The sequence below is a fragment of the Salminus brasiliensis genome, chromosome 3 (genome assembly GCF_030463535.1).
Source record: "Salminus brasiliensis chromosome 3, fSalBra1.hap2, whole genome shotgun sequence".
NCBI classification, from domain to species: Eukaryota; Metazoa; Chordata; class Actinopteri; order Characiformes; family Bryconidae; genus Salminus; species Salminus brasiliensis.
The window spans coordinates 10,154,918-10,169,634 of NC_132880.1; the positions used below are offsets into that span (position 1 = coordinate 10,154,918).

The window sequence follows — 14,717 nt, forward strand, 5'->3', positions numbered from 1 at the left end:
TAAGCGACACAACCCCAGACACACCGAAATTAAAGATTTTATTTTTTTCTGTTAATTTCCCTTTGACTTTGTCATTCTGTAAGTGTAAAGTAAAGATGCACGTATTTGTCACTGTACAGCGAAATGTGTCCTCCGCATTTAACCCATCTGTGGTAGTGAACACACATTCACACACACTAGTGAACTACACACACACACCCAGAGCAGTGGGCAGCTCGAGCGCCCGGGGAGCAGAGAGGGTAAAGGGCCTTGCTCAAGGGCCCAACAGTGGCAGCTTGCCACTGAATCGAACCCACAACCCTGTTATCGATAGCCCGGCGCTCTAACCGCTGAGCCACCACTGCCCACAACTATATTATGGAATTATGGAATATATGGTATTATGGAAGAAGATTTATCTTGTACTTAATGACCATTTTAACTGGAAGGGGAATAAATGGAATGGTTTTATTAAGATGGTGGTTCAAATGCATAGGTTTCCAAGATCTTGTATGAAGCTGAAAAACATCCTTGTCTCTTCAGAACGATGAGCAGAGCTTGAAACAGTTCCAATGAGAACACCTGAGAGAGCTGTAGAGCCTTAAGAATGAGAAGAAAATAAAATGAATATCCTGAATGTCTCTTATGGAAAATTAAATGTCTATTAATGGAAAATGATGATCAGATCTAGAGGCAGATCATGTAAAAAGAAATTACTGTGAAAAGGAATTTAATCAACTCTTGCTGGAGTTTTTCAGACTGTAATAACTATTAACCAGGTTGTTACAGTTGTAACCAATCTATTATTGGAAGAAATAAGAAAATCAACAATTCCTTTCACAAATTTGTTAGTTGGTCCAGGGTCCTAATATGACAAGTGATTCCAAACATTTGAATGGTAGTGCAGCTGGGAGGCTTCTCCATTTGTTTCCATTTCATAATTTATCCACTCTTTAAAAATAAAGATTGCAAAATTTGTTCTTTGAAGCAAACTGAAATCCAAGGGAGCACTTTTGGTTCCCTAAAAATGTCATAATGGATTAATTTTAGAAGATTTGTAAATGAGATAAAATGTGACTATTCTATACCACATTTGGGAACCTTTATTTTTATGAGTGTAGGATCAAGCTCATTCTGCTTGAGAACTCCCCTTCAACTTGTTTATCAAAACCATGCCTGATGTACCGGCTCTATAACCAGGAAACTCTCCTCCTTGTTCTCCATGTTCTCACTCTATTTCTGGCATTATTTTTCTCATTTTTGTTTCCCACAGCTACAGACTCCGGCAGGGCCGGGTGTTTTTTTGCCATCCATGTGTCGCTCTGGTGAAGGAGACTTCTATAAATACCAATGCTTCTTCCTCCCGGGCCTACGCTTAGCCCTGCCCAGAAGGGTGAGCAGGAAGCTCGATCTCTCTTAGGTGCCCAGTGTTTTCGCAGGCCCAGAAACAATCGATTAGGTTATTATTGGCTCAGTATTTTGGTAATGACTGTCCACCTTAGTGGGCGTCCAAATGCAGGCCAGCTTGCACTTGTGAACAGTGCTAATGAAACAGTCTCATTAATGTCCACCAGGAGTGGATGCTAGGTTTGTGATGTGGTGGAGTGATTATGTAAGTGGTAGCAGTTTCATTGTTGGATTAAAGCAGCTTGCCAAACATGTGCTAGGCAGCCGTGGCCAAAGGTGTGACAAGCTTTGCAAGAACAATCATACAGCGAAACTCTTTACCCATATGTTTTTACCAAACATAGACTACTTACTACATAGGAATACTCAAGAAAATCTTTAAAATCTCCAAAATGTACAGAATTCCTTGTAGTTACTGAGTAATACACCTTAGTGTATTGCCTTGGAGTCTTAAGGGGTTAAAATATGCTACACTGTCTTCTTTTAGAAGTTAAGAGTGTTTTCGCAAAATTATCATATTGAACATCTTATTATCAACTACCCCTAAGCAGTTAGCCTCCTGAACAGCCAGTAGTACAGTGTATCAGTCCAGTCCATCACAAAGCTATCTCAACTGTCTCATCTTACAAGATATCTCAGCACCCCTCCAACCCATACAAACACACCCTGCACTTACTTACTTACTGGAACAGTGACCTCTGCTCAGTCACACTGCACCCACCAAACACTTCTACACATGTTATCCAATGTCTATAGGTATATAGTAAAGTAATAATAATAGTAAAGTTTACATATCATAGATTTTATATTACTATCTGTACATTTTAAACAGTGCTTAAGAGTGTATTTAGTCCTCATATAGTGTAAGTTAATGTGTACACTGATTTTTTTATATTTTGAATATATTATTTATTTATTTATTTATTTATTTATTTATTTCCACTTTTGTGAAGGACTATTCACCTAACTTTTTTCATTAGCCTTTACACCTGTGCTGATGTGATGTGACAATAAACATGATTTGATTTGATTGTCAGCAGACCTCTTTCATTGGCTCTTTCATTTTCATTGGCAGATTATAGAACAATTAGTTTCACCTATGCCAGCTGATTGGTTGAGGAGCAGCGAAATGAACACCATTGCTATAAATCATATAATGAACCAAGAAATAACATAAGTGCTCAGAGCAAAAAAAACAAGAATGACCTAAGTCAAACATAAAAAGGATTATGACAAGAATACACAAAAAACAAACAGAAGAAATAAACTGTGAGTGAGAAACAGAGTTTAATTGGTTTGTTTATGTAAGAAGCTGGAGAGGATACTGCAGGCTGTGTAACGTTAGTGAGTGAGTGGAGGTTGGTACTGTGACGAAGCTGCTTGTTAAAGAACTATAATTTGGCGGAAGGAAATACTGAATTCTGAATTGTTGTATAAAAGCAATAGAACATGAGAGGATGTGCGTTATCGTTAAATAACAGCACGGCTGTGATGAAATACTTGCTATACGTGCTGATTTTTCAGGATAACATGATAACATAATAACTCCCTCTTGTGTTATAGTGTTCTTGAGCGTGGCGGTGCTCAAGCACTGTTCAATTTGTGCCACACAGGATTTTTTTATTCATTATTACATTAATTAGAAACCAAAATGAAACCACAAAAACACATACAATATGACCTGTTGGAAATTAACTGGTGTTGTCACAAAGCAGCTTTACAGGATTCAGTAAGAGGACAAAAGATCAACAAAACATCATACATAAAAACCCCAGTGAGCAAGCCAAAGGCAACTGTGGCAATGAAAACCTTCCTCAGAGCTGGGGGTAGAAACCAACACTTACAAGGGGGACCCATCCTCCTCTGAACTATTAATACATAAAAAGCCACTGTACCACCACTTAAGACTCTACTTGTACTCCGGTGTGCTGATATAATCATAATACAATATAACTATTATAATCATATAATGAACAGTATCCTTTCCATTTAAAAGTAGCTATTTGTTGTAATGTTTATTGGTCTACATTGCACAGTTAGCAAAAATACTGCAAATGTGCAACTGCAAATACTACTAAGTGAATTTTTGTACTTGACACACGGTACCACTGCGATGTAAAAGGCTTCACTCACTGAATATGAGAGTGTATTGGCAAAGTGCGTCAAGCAGCACGTTTGCTGTGAACACTGTGAAATGTGCTTAAGGCCTTCAGAGCAACTCCTGAAGGACTAATCGACGGGAGAGCTTGCTTGGCTGTATCTGCTTAGATACCACAGGGGGGAAATCTAGTTGTATAGCTATTTGTTTCTGTTTCCAAAATGTTTGCTTTTGTTTAATGCAAAAAAAGAGTAGCACAGTAATACCCGCCGAGTTTTATTATATTGAACATTACAGTCATGTATTTTTTAAATCCCAGAAATCATTAGAAGACCTTGAGGGCTCCCCGACTAAGCACTGTTAACAAAACAAAATATACATCTATGCTGGTGAAACTGCTGCCAGTCATTTCTTTTTAGTATATGGCAGTAGGGTGACCTGGTAGCACTGCAGGTAGTGTGTGCTGCACAGCTCTAGACGTTTGGGGTTGTGGCTTTGATTCTGGTTCCAGTCATTCTCTGTGAAGAGTTTGGAGTGTTCTCCTTGAGTCAATGTAGGTTTGTTCCGCTTCTCTGGTTTACACCCACCTCTTAAAAACAGGCTATATGGGGGATTGGCTATGCTAAATTGCCCCTAGGTGTGGGGAAATGTGTATGTGTTTTATTCTGGGATGTGCTGGCGTCTTGTCTAGGGTGTATTTGTGCCTTGAACGCTGTTGTTTCTGGGTGGTCTCCAGGCCTACCATGACCCTGACCAGGACAAGTCAAGTAGCAAATGAAATGTATGGCACCCAAATTTCAGTTGTCCCATTCAAAGTCTCACAAACACAATTGTAGAACGAACAGATCTTAAGTAATGTTGAAATGAATGCTGTAGGATCGCCAAAGACAGCAGTTATATGAAAATGCCAGACATTGTCTGGGGAGATTTTCGATTGTGGTATGATTCATGTTTGCACTTTCTGTGGTATTGCGCAAGGGGATTTCACCTTTCAGTGTGTGGTGACCCATAAAACATGCATGCATGTTCTATATCGTCTATGAGTGCTTCTTACTTGGGGCAGTCAAAGATTGCGAATAGCAGACTTCAGGCATCAAGCAACTGTGGCATAAGCATGACATGATGGGGTCCAATGTTCAACTCAGTCTCTCTCTATCTCTCTGTCTCTGTCTCTCTCTCGCTGAGTCACCCTGACCACGCTGCTGCTAAGGAACAGCCGGCCTCACAACAGCGTCTCCATGGCGACCCTGGGGGGAAGGTCACAATCTGCATGGCTTGGAATGTTTGAAGGTCTGGAGGAAAGCCATGCTAACGGAGCAGCACCTCACTTACTCGCCCTTTGTCCTGCCTGGCTCTTTTTCGGTCTGGCTTTATTTCTCTCCGCCCCCGGTAATTAACCGCAGCGTCTTTTCAGTGTTCCTGGATCAGAGTGTTTACTTACATTCTGCTAAAGAGCATTTAAAGAGAATTCATGGTTGGGGTTTTTCCCACCTTAAAAATGGTACGATCATGGAAAAAACGCTCTGAAATTGTGTTGTTCTCTGAAAGCAGAGGAAGAAAAAATGGAAAAAAAAGTATTCAATTGAAAGGTGAGAGAAGGGCAGTGTAGAACGTGCCTTGAGTGGCAGGCATGGAGGGCTTGGGTGAAAACAGCAGTGTTAAGGCTAACACATTAATGTTTTATCAGTGCTGAGCCTAATTAACGGCAGCCCCGCTGCCTGCATTATCTACCATTTGTCTGGAGCTAGATCATCTGCACACAGGAGCCAGCAGGAAGCCACACAAGGCTTGATTCCTCCCAAAACTACCCTTCAATCTAGTGTGCATTTTCATGATATACTTTTATCTTTTATGGAAGGCTCTTCAAGAGCTCTTCAGGAAAGACAATGGTTCTACATATGCTTTAATGGTTTTTACCTGGAGAAACATTTCTAAGAATTGGTGGAAAGAGAGGACTACCTGCCAGAAAAGAGGACTGCCTGTTTACTGATGGATCAGGCAGTTAGCATTTTCTTTCACATACAGCCTTCAGTAAGCATTCAACAGCATTCAGCCTGCATTACTAGTGGAGTAGCTTCAACTGATGCAGATGAATGAATCCACCAACTTAAGCTGGGGGTTACACCAGGCGATTCTTACCCTGATTTTAGCCCCAGTTATCAGTCTGGCCGAGTCTGTGCTGCTTGGCTCTAGTCTGCAGATTTTTTCATCAGTCTGAGTAGACAGTTGAAGAGAGAATCGAGTAGTGTGTGAGGGGTGCAGACTCCCTGTTGCCTTTCAGACCAGTCAGAGCATATCAAACATGTATGATTTTTTTAGACCTGACTCTGAGTGTAATCTACTAGTGTATACAGGTCAGCAACTCCATCTGAAAGGGTTCCAGCAATAGCCAATGAAAAACCAGCATGGAAAGTGACGCTTTTAGGCAGTTTCTTATTTTCATTTTATGTTCCACCTTAAATGATCCACTAACTACATTCTGGTGCTAGTACTGATACTGCAGCACCATTTAGGGTGGAATGGAAATTTGTATAACAAGCCAACATCTGCCTCATACGTAGGGTATGCTCCAATATGTGCTGTGCCACGCACCTCTCACTCTCTTTGCAGTCCGTACAGACTATATATATATATATGGATGTGGAGCTGGTTGTGACTTATTAATACCTTGTTGTTCACTTGGATGACAAACTGTACTGGAGTCCAGTAACACCCATGTAGTGTTCAAGAAAGGCCAGAGCTGTCTGCGCTTTCTGAGGCGATTGAGGTTCTTTGGTGTTTTCACAAATCTCCTATGGACATTCTACTAGTCTGCTGTGGCAAGTGTTGTCTTCTACACTGTTGTGTGCTGGGCCAATAATATACACTAAAACACTCAGAAAAAAATAACTGATTAGGAAGGCCGGCTCAGTTGTAGAGGTAAAGTTGGAATCTCCGGTGCTTGTGTCAGAAAGGACTCTCAATAAGGTGCTAGGCATTTTAAACAATACCTCACACCCCCTGCACTCAACACTGAAAAAACAGAGAGGCACTTTTAGTGGCAGATTAATACAGTGGTGCTGTGTTGAAAAGCGAAGTGAAATCATTCTTACCCACTGCCATAAAATTTTACAATGCCGATTACAATTACTACTACTAATACTATTGTAATATTATAAAAAAATATTTCCTTTGCAGAATGAAGCTTCATGTGAAATTGTGGTTTTGTCTTTACATCATCAGTTCTTGTCAGCTAGCTAGACAACTCTGGCTTATAAGCAAACTCGTGTTATCAATGTCCTACTAGCTAAATAAATAAATAAATCCTATGCCAAGGTCAACTGATGCCGTTGCTAATTTAATTAATGCCTTTGCCTTAGTTGTCTAATACGTAACGTTGGTAGGTTATACGTAAGTGGCCTTACCCAAAACATATAGCTATGAGCTATCATTACCTTGTCTGTAGTGTGACTGTGACTGTCAACACTTGCAAATGTCCATTACTCCGTGCAAAAAAAGAGAAAAGCAATAAACTAGCTTTGACTAGTACTTCTGCAAAGATGCTGGGGCTTTATAGGAAATATGGGTAGTGTATATATATATATATATGGATGTGGAGCTGGTTGTGACTTATTAATACCTTGTTGTTCACTTGGATGACAAACTGTACTGGAGGACATATTACCGGGGACATGTAGTGGGACACAACAACATTTTTGATCATATTTGGTCTAATGACACCCCGCCCTGCCCCTCTTTTCCCATATTTTTGCCCACATGATCCACATGATGTGATCCTGCAATCATTTCATCAGCACTGTAGCCTACAGGGCAAGGCAGAGCATGCCAGGAATGCAAGGATAGATGATGAGCTCACTTTCCTGTAACTGATACGTTTAAAATACCACTAATTTCTAAAAAGCTACACTTACACATTGGGTGAGGTTCAAGAGGTAGATATGACTAACTGACCTAAATTTAACTTTGACTCAAAGTCAAACACCCAGAGCTACAATGACATAGCATGCTTGATATGTTGATTGAAACATGTCAGGTCAAGCACAGTGCACCGCTGATGCATTCTGTTGTAACTACGAATTTGAGGTTACAGAAGCTTTACAGAGTGTTGACAAAGATCTCCAAATGTGAACTGTTTTCTGGGTTTCGGCTAAAACAGCAAACTTTAATGTACATAATTCGTTATTTATTTAGTATGTGTGTGAAAGGTCACGCTTTTCTGACCGGCCATGTTGCGTTTTGTATACTAAGGTTAGCGTGGTTGCCAAATCTCTTGTTGTGTTTTTAAACATGATTAGTTTCAGTTAGCTACAACAACAAAGTTCAGGGTAGCACTTTAAACTAGAAACGCCACACTGAACACACACACTGGTGCACCGCACTGGTGGTGCTCTCACAGTTTCTCATTAAAAGGGGTCGGTTTTTTGTTTGTCTGTTTTTTTGCTAATGTCCTGTAGAACTTGAGCAATTGTGGGCGGAGCTTGGATAGTCAATTTGTGGCATTAGTCAATGTGCATGCATTAGGATAAGTGTGTTTCTCCAGTTTCTCAAAGCATACTTAAGCCTGCCTCTCTCTGCCTCTCTCTCTCCTTTGTGGCTCTTCCCTCTCAGTATGGACAGGGTGGGGGAGGAGGCATTCTGAGAAGCGACGCTCTGTCACACACACAAACACACCCTCACTGCGAAAGAGACTAAGAGACAGGCTAAGAGCAATGCAATACGACACAGTGACTAACAAGCTGTGCTTTATGGTACCACACACTCTGTCTTAAACTACAGATACAGAGAGGCCCAAGTACTGTGTCTTTATGATACACACAATAACAGATGTTTTACTATGAAATAGTAGAACACAGTGAAACAAAGAATGAGCCAAAGGCAACAACGTTACATCCAGGTCATCGGAGTCCAGTATAACTCAAGATGTGTGTGATTTAACTGTAGGAAAAACCCACACAGCACAGATGACAGCAAAGGGGTAAATAGCATCATAAAATAAGCTTAAATTAACCGTCTATGCACGACGTGCAGCCTGTTTGTGAGTATTAAAAGCAGTCTCTGTGACTCTGTGTGTAGTGCCAAAACAATACTGTTGCAACACACATACACGCACACACACACACACACACACAACTTTCTGCCTGAATGCACTGGGTCCTGCTGGCTGTTTCCCTAGTAGCTTTGCCATATGCTGCAGCGAGGTGAGTAAAGCCACGCTGTATGGCTGAGTCTCCTTCTCTCCCACTCTTTAATGACAAGCTTAGCGCTCCACTCAAACGCAATGCTGGCGTACATCACCGGATTAGCCCTGACCATTAAGCAAAGGGGAATTTGTCAGTTGCGTCGCACTTGCTTTGACTGCTCAGTAAGAATGACTTACTGAGTGACTGACAGTGAGTGGTTATGCTGTTTGTGTCATAGCTTCCATTAAATCTCAGTTCCACTCCATATTTGGTAAGGTCATGCATACAGTATGACTGAACTGATTTACACCTACTAATTGATGTAAGTGTGAACATACACTGTCATCCAAAAGACTGGACACCATTTGTGTTCAGTGATACAATAATACCTATAAAATCGCTTGACTGATCAAGACAGTGGTTGCGTCCCAATTGCGTCCCACTAATAACATATACCATGTACACAAAATATTAACATACTAGCCCGTTTCATACTAACAGGAGGTGATGAAGTATTGCTATGCCAACATAAGTTGGGGTGACTGCCCGCTCACATGAAACAAGATATAACCGATATACGATAGTATATACAAAATATAAAGCTAGGATGTCAAAAATCAAAATAAGAAAAAGATTTTAATAATATATATAACATGATTAAAATATATCAAATGGAATAGCTATATATGCTAAATTTACACAATATAAACATAAGAATCTAACAGTAGTTTACAATGTAGAGATCAGCTGTGCAGTTGGAGTGTGCAGTGCAAAATGTGATTAATGTTCATTGAAATGTTGTGTGTGTTTGTGTGTGAGGTATTATTTGTTGCTGTCCTGGTTAAGAGCCCTAATGACCTGCGGGAAGAAGCTCCTTCTCATCCTCTAAGTTCTGTTCTTCAGTGAGTGGAAGTTCTTCCCAGAAAACATTGATGTTCCTCCTTCATAGTATTTTCTGCATTGTAGTTGCAGAGAAGGCATTGTACTTTCTGTTTACACCAGCATTCGCATGCCTAGTGTCAATGGTCATGTGACAGGTGATTCCAGGTGTGTTATTATAAAGATTAGTAGCCAAAACGTATTAGTATGGGCGTATCCTTAAAATACATAGTGATCAGATTCCAATCAGATTATTTAAACCGCATTCAGAGTAGGTCATAGACGGATCTTAACCTTGTTTAAACGCAATGTGCTTTCTACATCTACATACATTTAACTGTTACAGCAGAAATGCATTCACGCACTGACCAGCAGACGACAGGATCATTTTTTTTAGTTTTATATGGTTTCATATGATATATTTGTCAGTATGTAATATAATAACATCCAATAAATTGTTTAGGGTAATGAATTTCTTTATATGCAGGAGTAATATTGGATCTCATCTGGATGCACTAGGAACACATTTTACTGAAAAGTGTAAATGGAATTTGGCCAAACTGTAACCAGATATGATCTAGACATTATTTGCAAGGTGTTAAAAAAGCTGTAATATGTGCAATGTGTCTGGTTTTTAGTAAGTAGTAGGAACCTACTCACCGGACTCATCTCACAAGATATTTCATCACGCCTCCACCCCATATGAACACACTTTGCGCCATGCACTAACTTACTTCCTGGAACTGTGAACAACTGCTCAGTCACACACTGCACCCACCAAAGACCCCACTTACACTACATCTGAATTCACATCTTATCTAGTGTCCACAGATTCACAGATTATATAATAACCTGTATTTTAAACTGTGCTACAGTGTACACACAGTCTATGTACGTGTATGTATGTAACTCACCCTTACATCTGTGTTAATGTGATGTGACAATAAACTTGATTTGATTGGATTTAATATGATTTGATTTGAAGCTAGGTAGCTGCAAAAAAAAGCATGAAGTGGGCTGGGTTTCCTGAGAGCATTTCAGCATAAAGTGGTCTCTTTAACAGTCGAGTGAGCATTACACTGGACACTCTCTCTACTAGTTAACCTCTTATGTTCCATGACTTTTATTAGTGCATTAAAAGCAAAGCAAACTGGCTGAGTTGTTCCTACGTTACACTAATTATTTGAGGACATTCCAAACTTTTGACCAGTAGTGTAATATCCACAAATGACCCACAGTAAACCTTGGGGAAAGGTTTCACCACTTTGTACACACACGCACACACACACATAGCTCAGCCCAGTAATGTCTAAATTTCTGATCAAGACCGAATGCTTGTATACGTCACGCTGTCTTCTGTGTGGGCAGGAGTCATTTGGTCTTCCCATGACCAGTAGGACTTGCGTGTCCAAAACCAAGGAAAGCTATGTCAGAGTAGTGTGACAGGCTTCGGTCACGGATAACAGGAAGCGACCAAAGCCGGCCTCTACCCCCCACCCAACCCCACCCCCAGCCCCTCCCCCACTGAGGGGGAAAACAGCAGTGAAGAGAGAGATACGCGACTAGGCGGATCAGGACTGAGCAACACAGGAAGTCTTAGAAAGGCATGGCCTGCGTCATGATGAGTTTATTCCTTCCAAATGGATTACTTTAAAGTTAGTCTATACCTCTATACTCATTGCTCAATGCTCATTACGGAAACCTTAAAGGGCTCAGATCATACAAGAAATAGTGGAGTGCTGTGTAGTATGTAATATAGTAGTTAATTCTCAACAGGTACCATTTACTCCACAATCCCTAAACTAAGCTAATTTGGGATTTATTGTTTTTTTTGGTCACAAAAAACTATGTATACAATACCATACAGACATATGGACATGACACGTCTGCCCCCCAGCCAAAGGAAACCCCTTCTTAGCTTTTAATAAATATTTGATTCCATTTCTAATTCCATTTTGGTTAATTAACAATGAGATTTTGACACAATATAAAGAACAACACCAGGAATATGAGCTTCTTGTGCTTTTTCTTAATATTCCCAAACTAAATAACCCAAGCTTTGAGCAAAACAACTGTCATACTAATAAGCCAATTGAACTGAGAAATTGTGAATTGAGAATTGAGAAAGAGTAAGTGAGCTACATGTTTTGCAACTGTCAATTAACAGATAACTCCATAAACTGGCCACCCCAACCAGTGTAAAGTGAATCGAAAATTAGCAACTCTTGTAGTAAATCTGCCCTGTAGTGCTGCTCTGACAGAGGCTGTACCTGATGTACCTTTTGACAAAGGTCAGGCAGTTCCAGGAACTGAAACATCATGCAAGAATAACATGCACATGTGAGCAGATGATTTGGTGGCTAGTGTCTTTTGTCTCTCTGGCAGACCTATGCTTTTACCCACGGGCAAAACACACACACACAGACACACACGCACACAGACACACAAACAAAGGAGACATAAAGCCACCTGCCGCTTCGATGTGAGCTCAGCTTCACCCTTCTTAAACAAGCTGGACTTGTGTTTTCTATACACTGTCCTCTAATCTATAGAAAGAGATAGAGATGGAAGAAGATAGATAGAAGAGAGAGGGAGGGAGAGAGAGAGAGAGCAGGTACGCATTCATGGAGCAAAAGCAAAGACAAATTTGCCCTTCCACTGTAAATGTGATTTAATCTATGCTTATGCTTTAAGAATTTTCTGATTTTTTTAACTCTTCACATAAGAAAAATTCTAAGAACTATTGATATTTTTTTAATGTTAATAAAAATGTTAGTCAGGTAGTTCATAGCGTTTGGCTACAAAAAAAATTCATCTAATTCGGGTCACTGTGCTGTTTAAGCAGCAAGCTGATTGGCTCTTTTTGTTTAAAGGCAGGACTTTATCTATAAACTGAAGCCATGTTGAGTATTACAAGAACTCACGGCTGGAACATCAAAGGTGTCATTTTGCATTGTTTATGATAAGCTATAAAAAACAGCAAAAATAGCCAAAAATGGCCTAAATAGAAAAACAATGATGCGTGTCTTATGAAGATTTTAAGAAAAATAATTAAGACAATACTTATACTTTTTTTTGAAGATTTGCATTAAGAACATTCTTACATCTTAGAACATCTTAGTGTCTTAATCTTAAGATCTTTTGTAAGCTTTTGTGAATCCGTCCCCTGATTGATTAGCAATTGACATTGGAAACATTTAGCTGCATGAAACATTCCAACAGTTGAAAACATAGAAACATTTAGCTTCTTTTGTTCACTTGATGATCATGATCATCTGCAAATTGCCAAAGTTTCCTCAAGCTCTAAAATCTGACAAAAACCTCAAAAGTAGTTTGTCGGGCCATGTTGAGAATTATAAGAACTCCCATTTATATTTCAACCAGTGATTGGTCTCCTCATTAATATCATCTAGGATATTACTCTACAAGACTTTCCTGTACACCAGGAAGTCTTTCACAACACATTAGCGTCAGCTATGAGCTCTGGTGTTATGTGTGCATTGTTATGTTCATGCACATTAAGATCAACTGCTAGAAATAAAAGACTGATTTCAAAACATTTCAGACAGATTAGATTTTGTAATAACTGTATTTTGTGACCGCAGATTAGATACATATGAAAAGTAGAGTACAATGTAGTATTTTGTTGAAGATGTACTGAGAGAGCAAAGTTGGCTGCGGTGTATGCTTGCTATGCTAAATTAAGCAAGACTGCTGACAGCTTTTGCTTTTTGCTAGTGTTTTGTTGACTTAAATAAAGGTCTAGGGAAAAAAGCTAAAGTAGGCTAGCTAAATAGTTTTAGATAACATTAACTATGCGGCATTAGGTCTAGATAGCTAATTCTTTAGATTGGCTAAACTGTCTGGCTAACCATCTTAGCTCTTGACCAGCATAGGGTTTGGTTTTGTATGGGTTTTATGGTTTAGCTAACCAGGTCAGGTCTGACCAAGTCAATCTGCATTTTCAAACTGGTCAACCAGCATGACCAAAAGGGTTGACAATGCTGGTTGATCAGCTTGACCACCATGACCAAGCTGGTCGACCAGCATGACCAATTTTTCAACCAGTTTTTTACCAAAATAGTCAACCAGTATGCCCAGCTTGGTGATCAGCTTGTTAATACTGGCCATGTTGGTAGACCAGCTAGTTCATCAAATGAAAACATAATCTATGCTGGTCAGGAATTAAGCTGGTTGACCAGCTTTACCATCTTGTTTACCGGCACAGGTAACCACCTTGACCATCAAAGACTACCTTAGACCATCTAAAACCAGCTTATAGCAAAAGCTGGTCTTAAGCTAACAGGGTACTGGAACTCCTTATGCCCAAAGCTATTAATGCTGATAAAGGATATACCCACTTTACTCGCTCCATTATTCATATGCCTTTGCATAGAACATATTGTAATATATTTCCAACATATCACATTTTGTGTAGGCCAGTAGTACACTTAGACCCTTCTTCAAGTCTTACAACAGCTGCCATGACCATTCCTCTCACGACACACAAATTTCACCAGCAGTTCTACCAGTTTTTTCTCCAAATGTTCCTGACTGACGAGTTTCTAGGAAGCAGTGTGCTTGTGTGTTTATGTGTGTGCGCTCACTGTGACAGACGCCATCTCTCTCTTCAGGAGCGAGCTACTCAGCCAGGCGCCACCGTGGATGCCTGATTATGTAAGTGGTTATCCAATCAGAGTGCAGTCTGGTTCGCTGCGTCCCCAGCAACCGCTGTTTGTTTGCATAGCAGATAACTCCGCTGTAGCTCTTCAGCATAAGACAAAAGCAGGCAGACAACCATTATAGACACTCGTATGCATTTTAAAAATGGCCTTTATATAACAAATGCCTGTGAAGCGCAATCATAGAGAAAGTTGTTGTGACACGAGAGCATCAACAGTGTGTCTTTAATAGGGAGGTGCAACTGTCCGATCCATAATCTCTCAATAATGTGTTTTCACATGGAAAAGCCAGTAGATTACTTGCATACTGATAATGCTTAGGCCAAAACTTGCCTGCCATTTCTGCCTGTTTTGCAGGCCCCTCAATTGAAGTATGTATTTGTTGTCTTACATATTGCTGATAGAACACATTTCAATGTTGGTAAATGGTTCGCAAAAGTAGAAGTGAACTAGTGCAAGCAAGTTAACAAAAATAAAAGTGTTTTATTGTGT

At 39.9% G+C, this 14,717-nt stretch overlaps 1 protein-coding gene across 2 annotated transcripts in view; it reads left to right on the top strand.

Moving 5' to 3' along the window:
- Positions 1 to 14,717, top strand: part of ctps1a (CTP synthase 1a) — a 98,489-nt gene that overhangs the window by 9,144 nt on the left and 74,628 nt on the right. The window contains exon 1 of one of the 2 annotated variants that reach the window (XM_072675417.1): positions 8,661 to 8,682. The exons of the other annotated variant lie outside the window; for it this stretch is intronic. The gene's annotated coding sequence lies outside the window, so the exon portion shown is untranslated. Of the gene's footprint in view, positions 1 to 8,660; positions 8,683 to 14,717 lie in introns of those variants that run through there. 2 annotated transcript variants of the gene reach the window in all.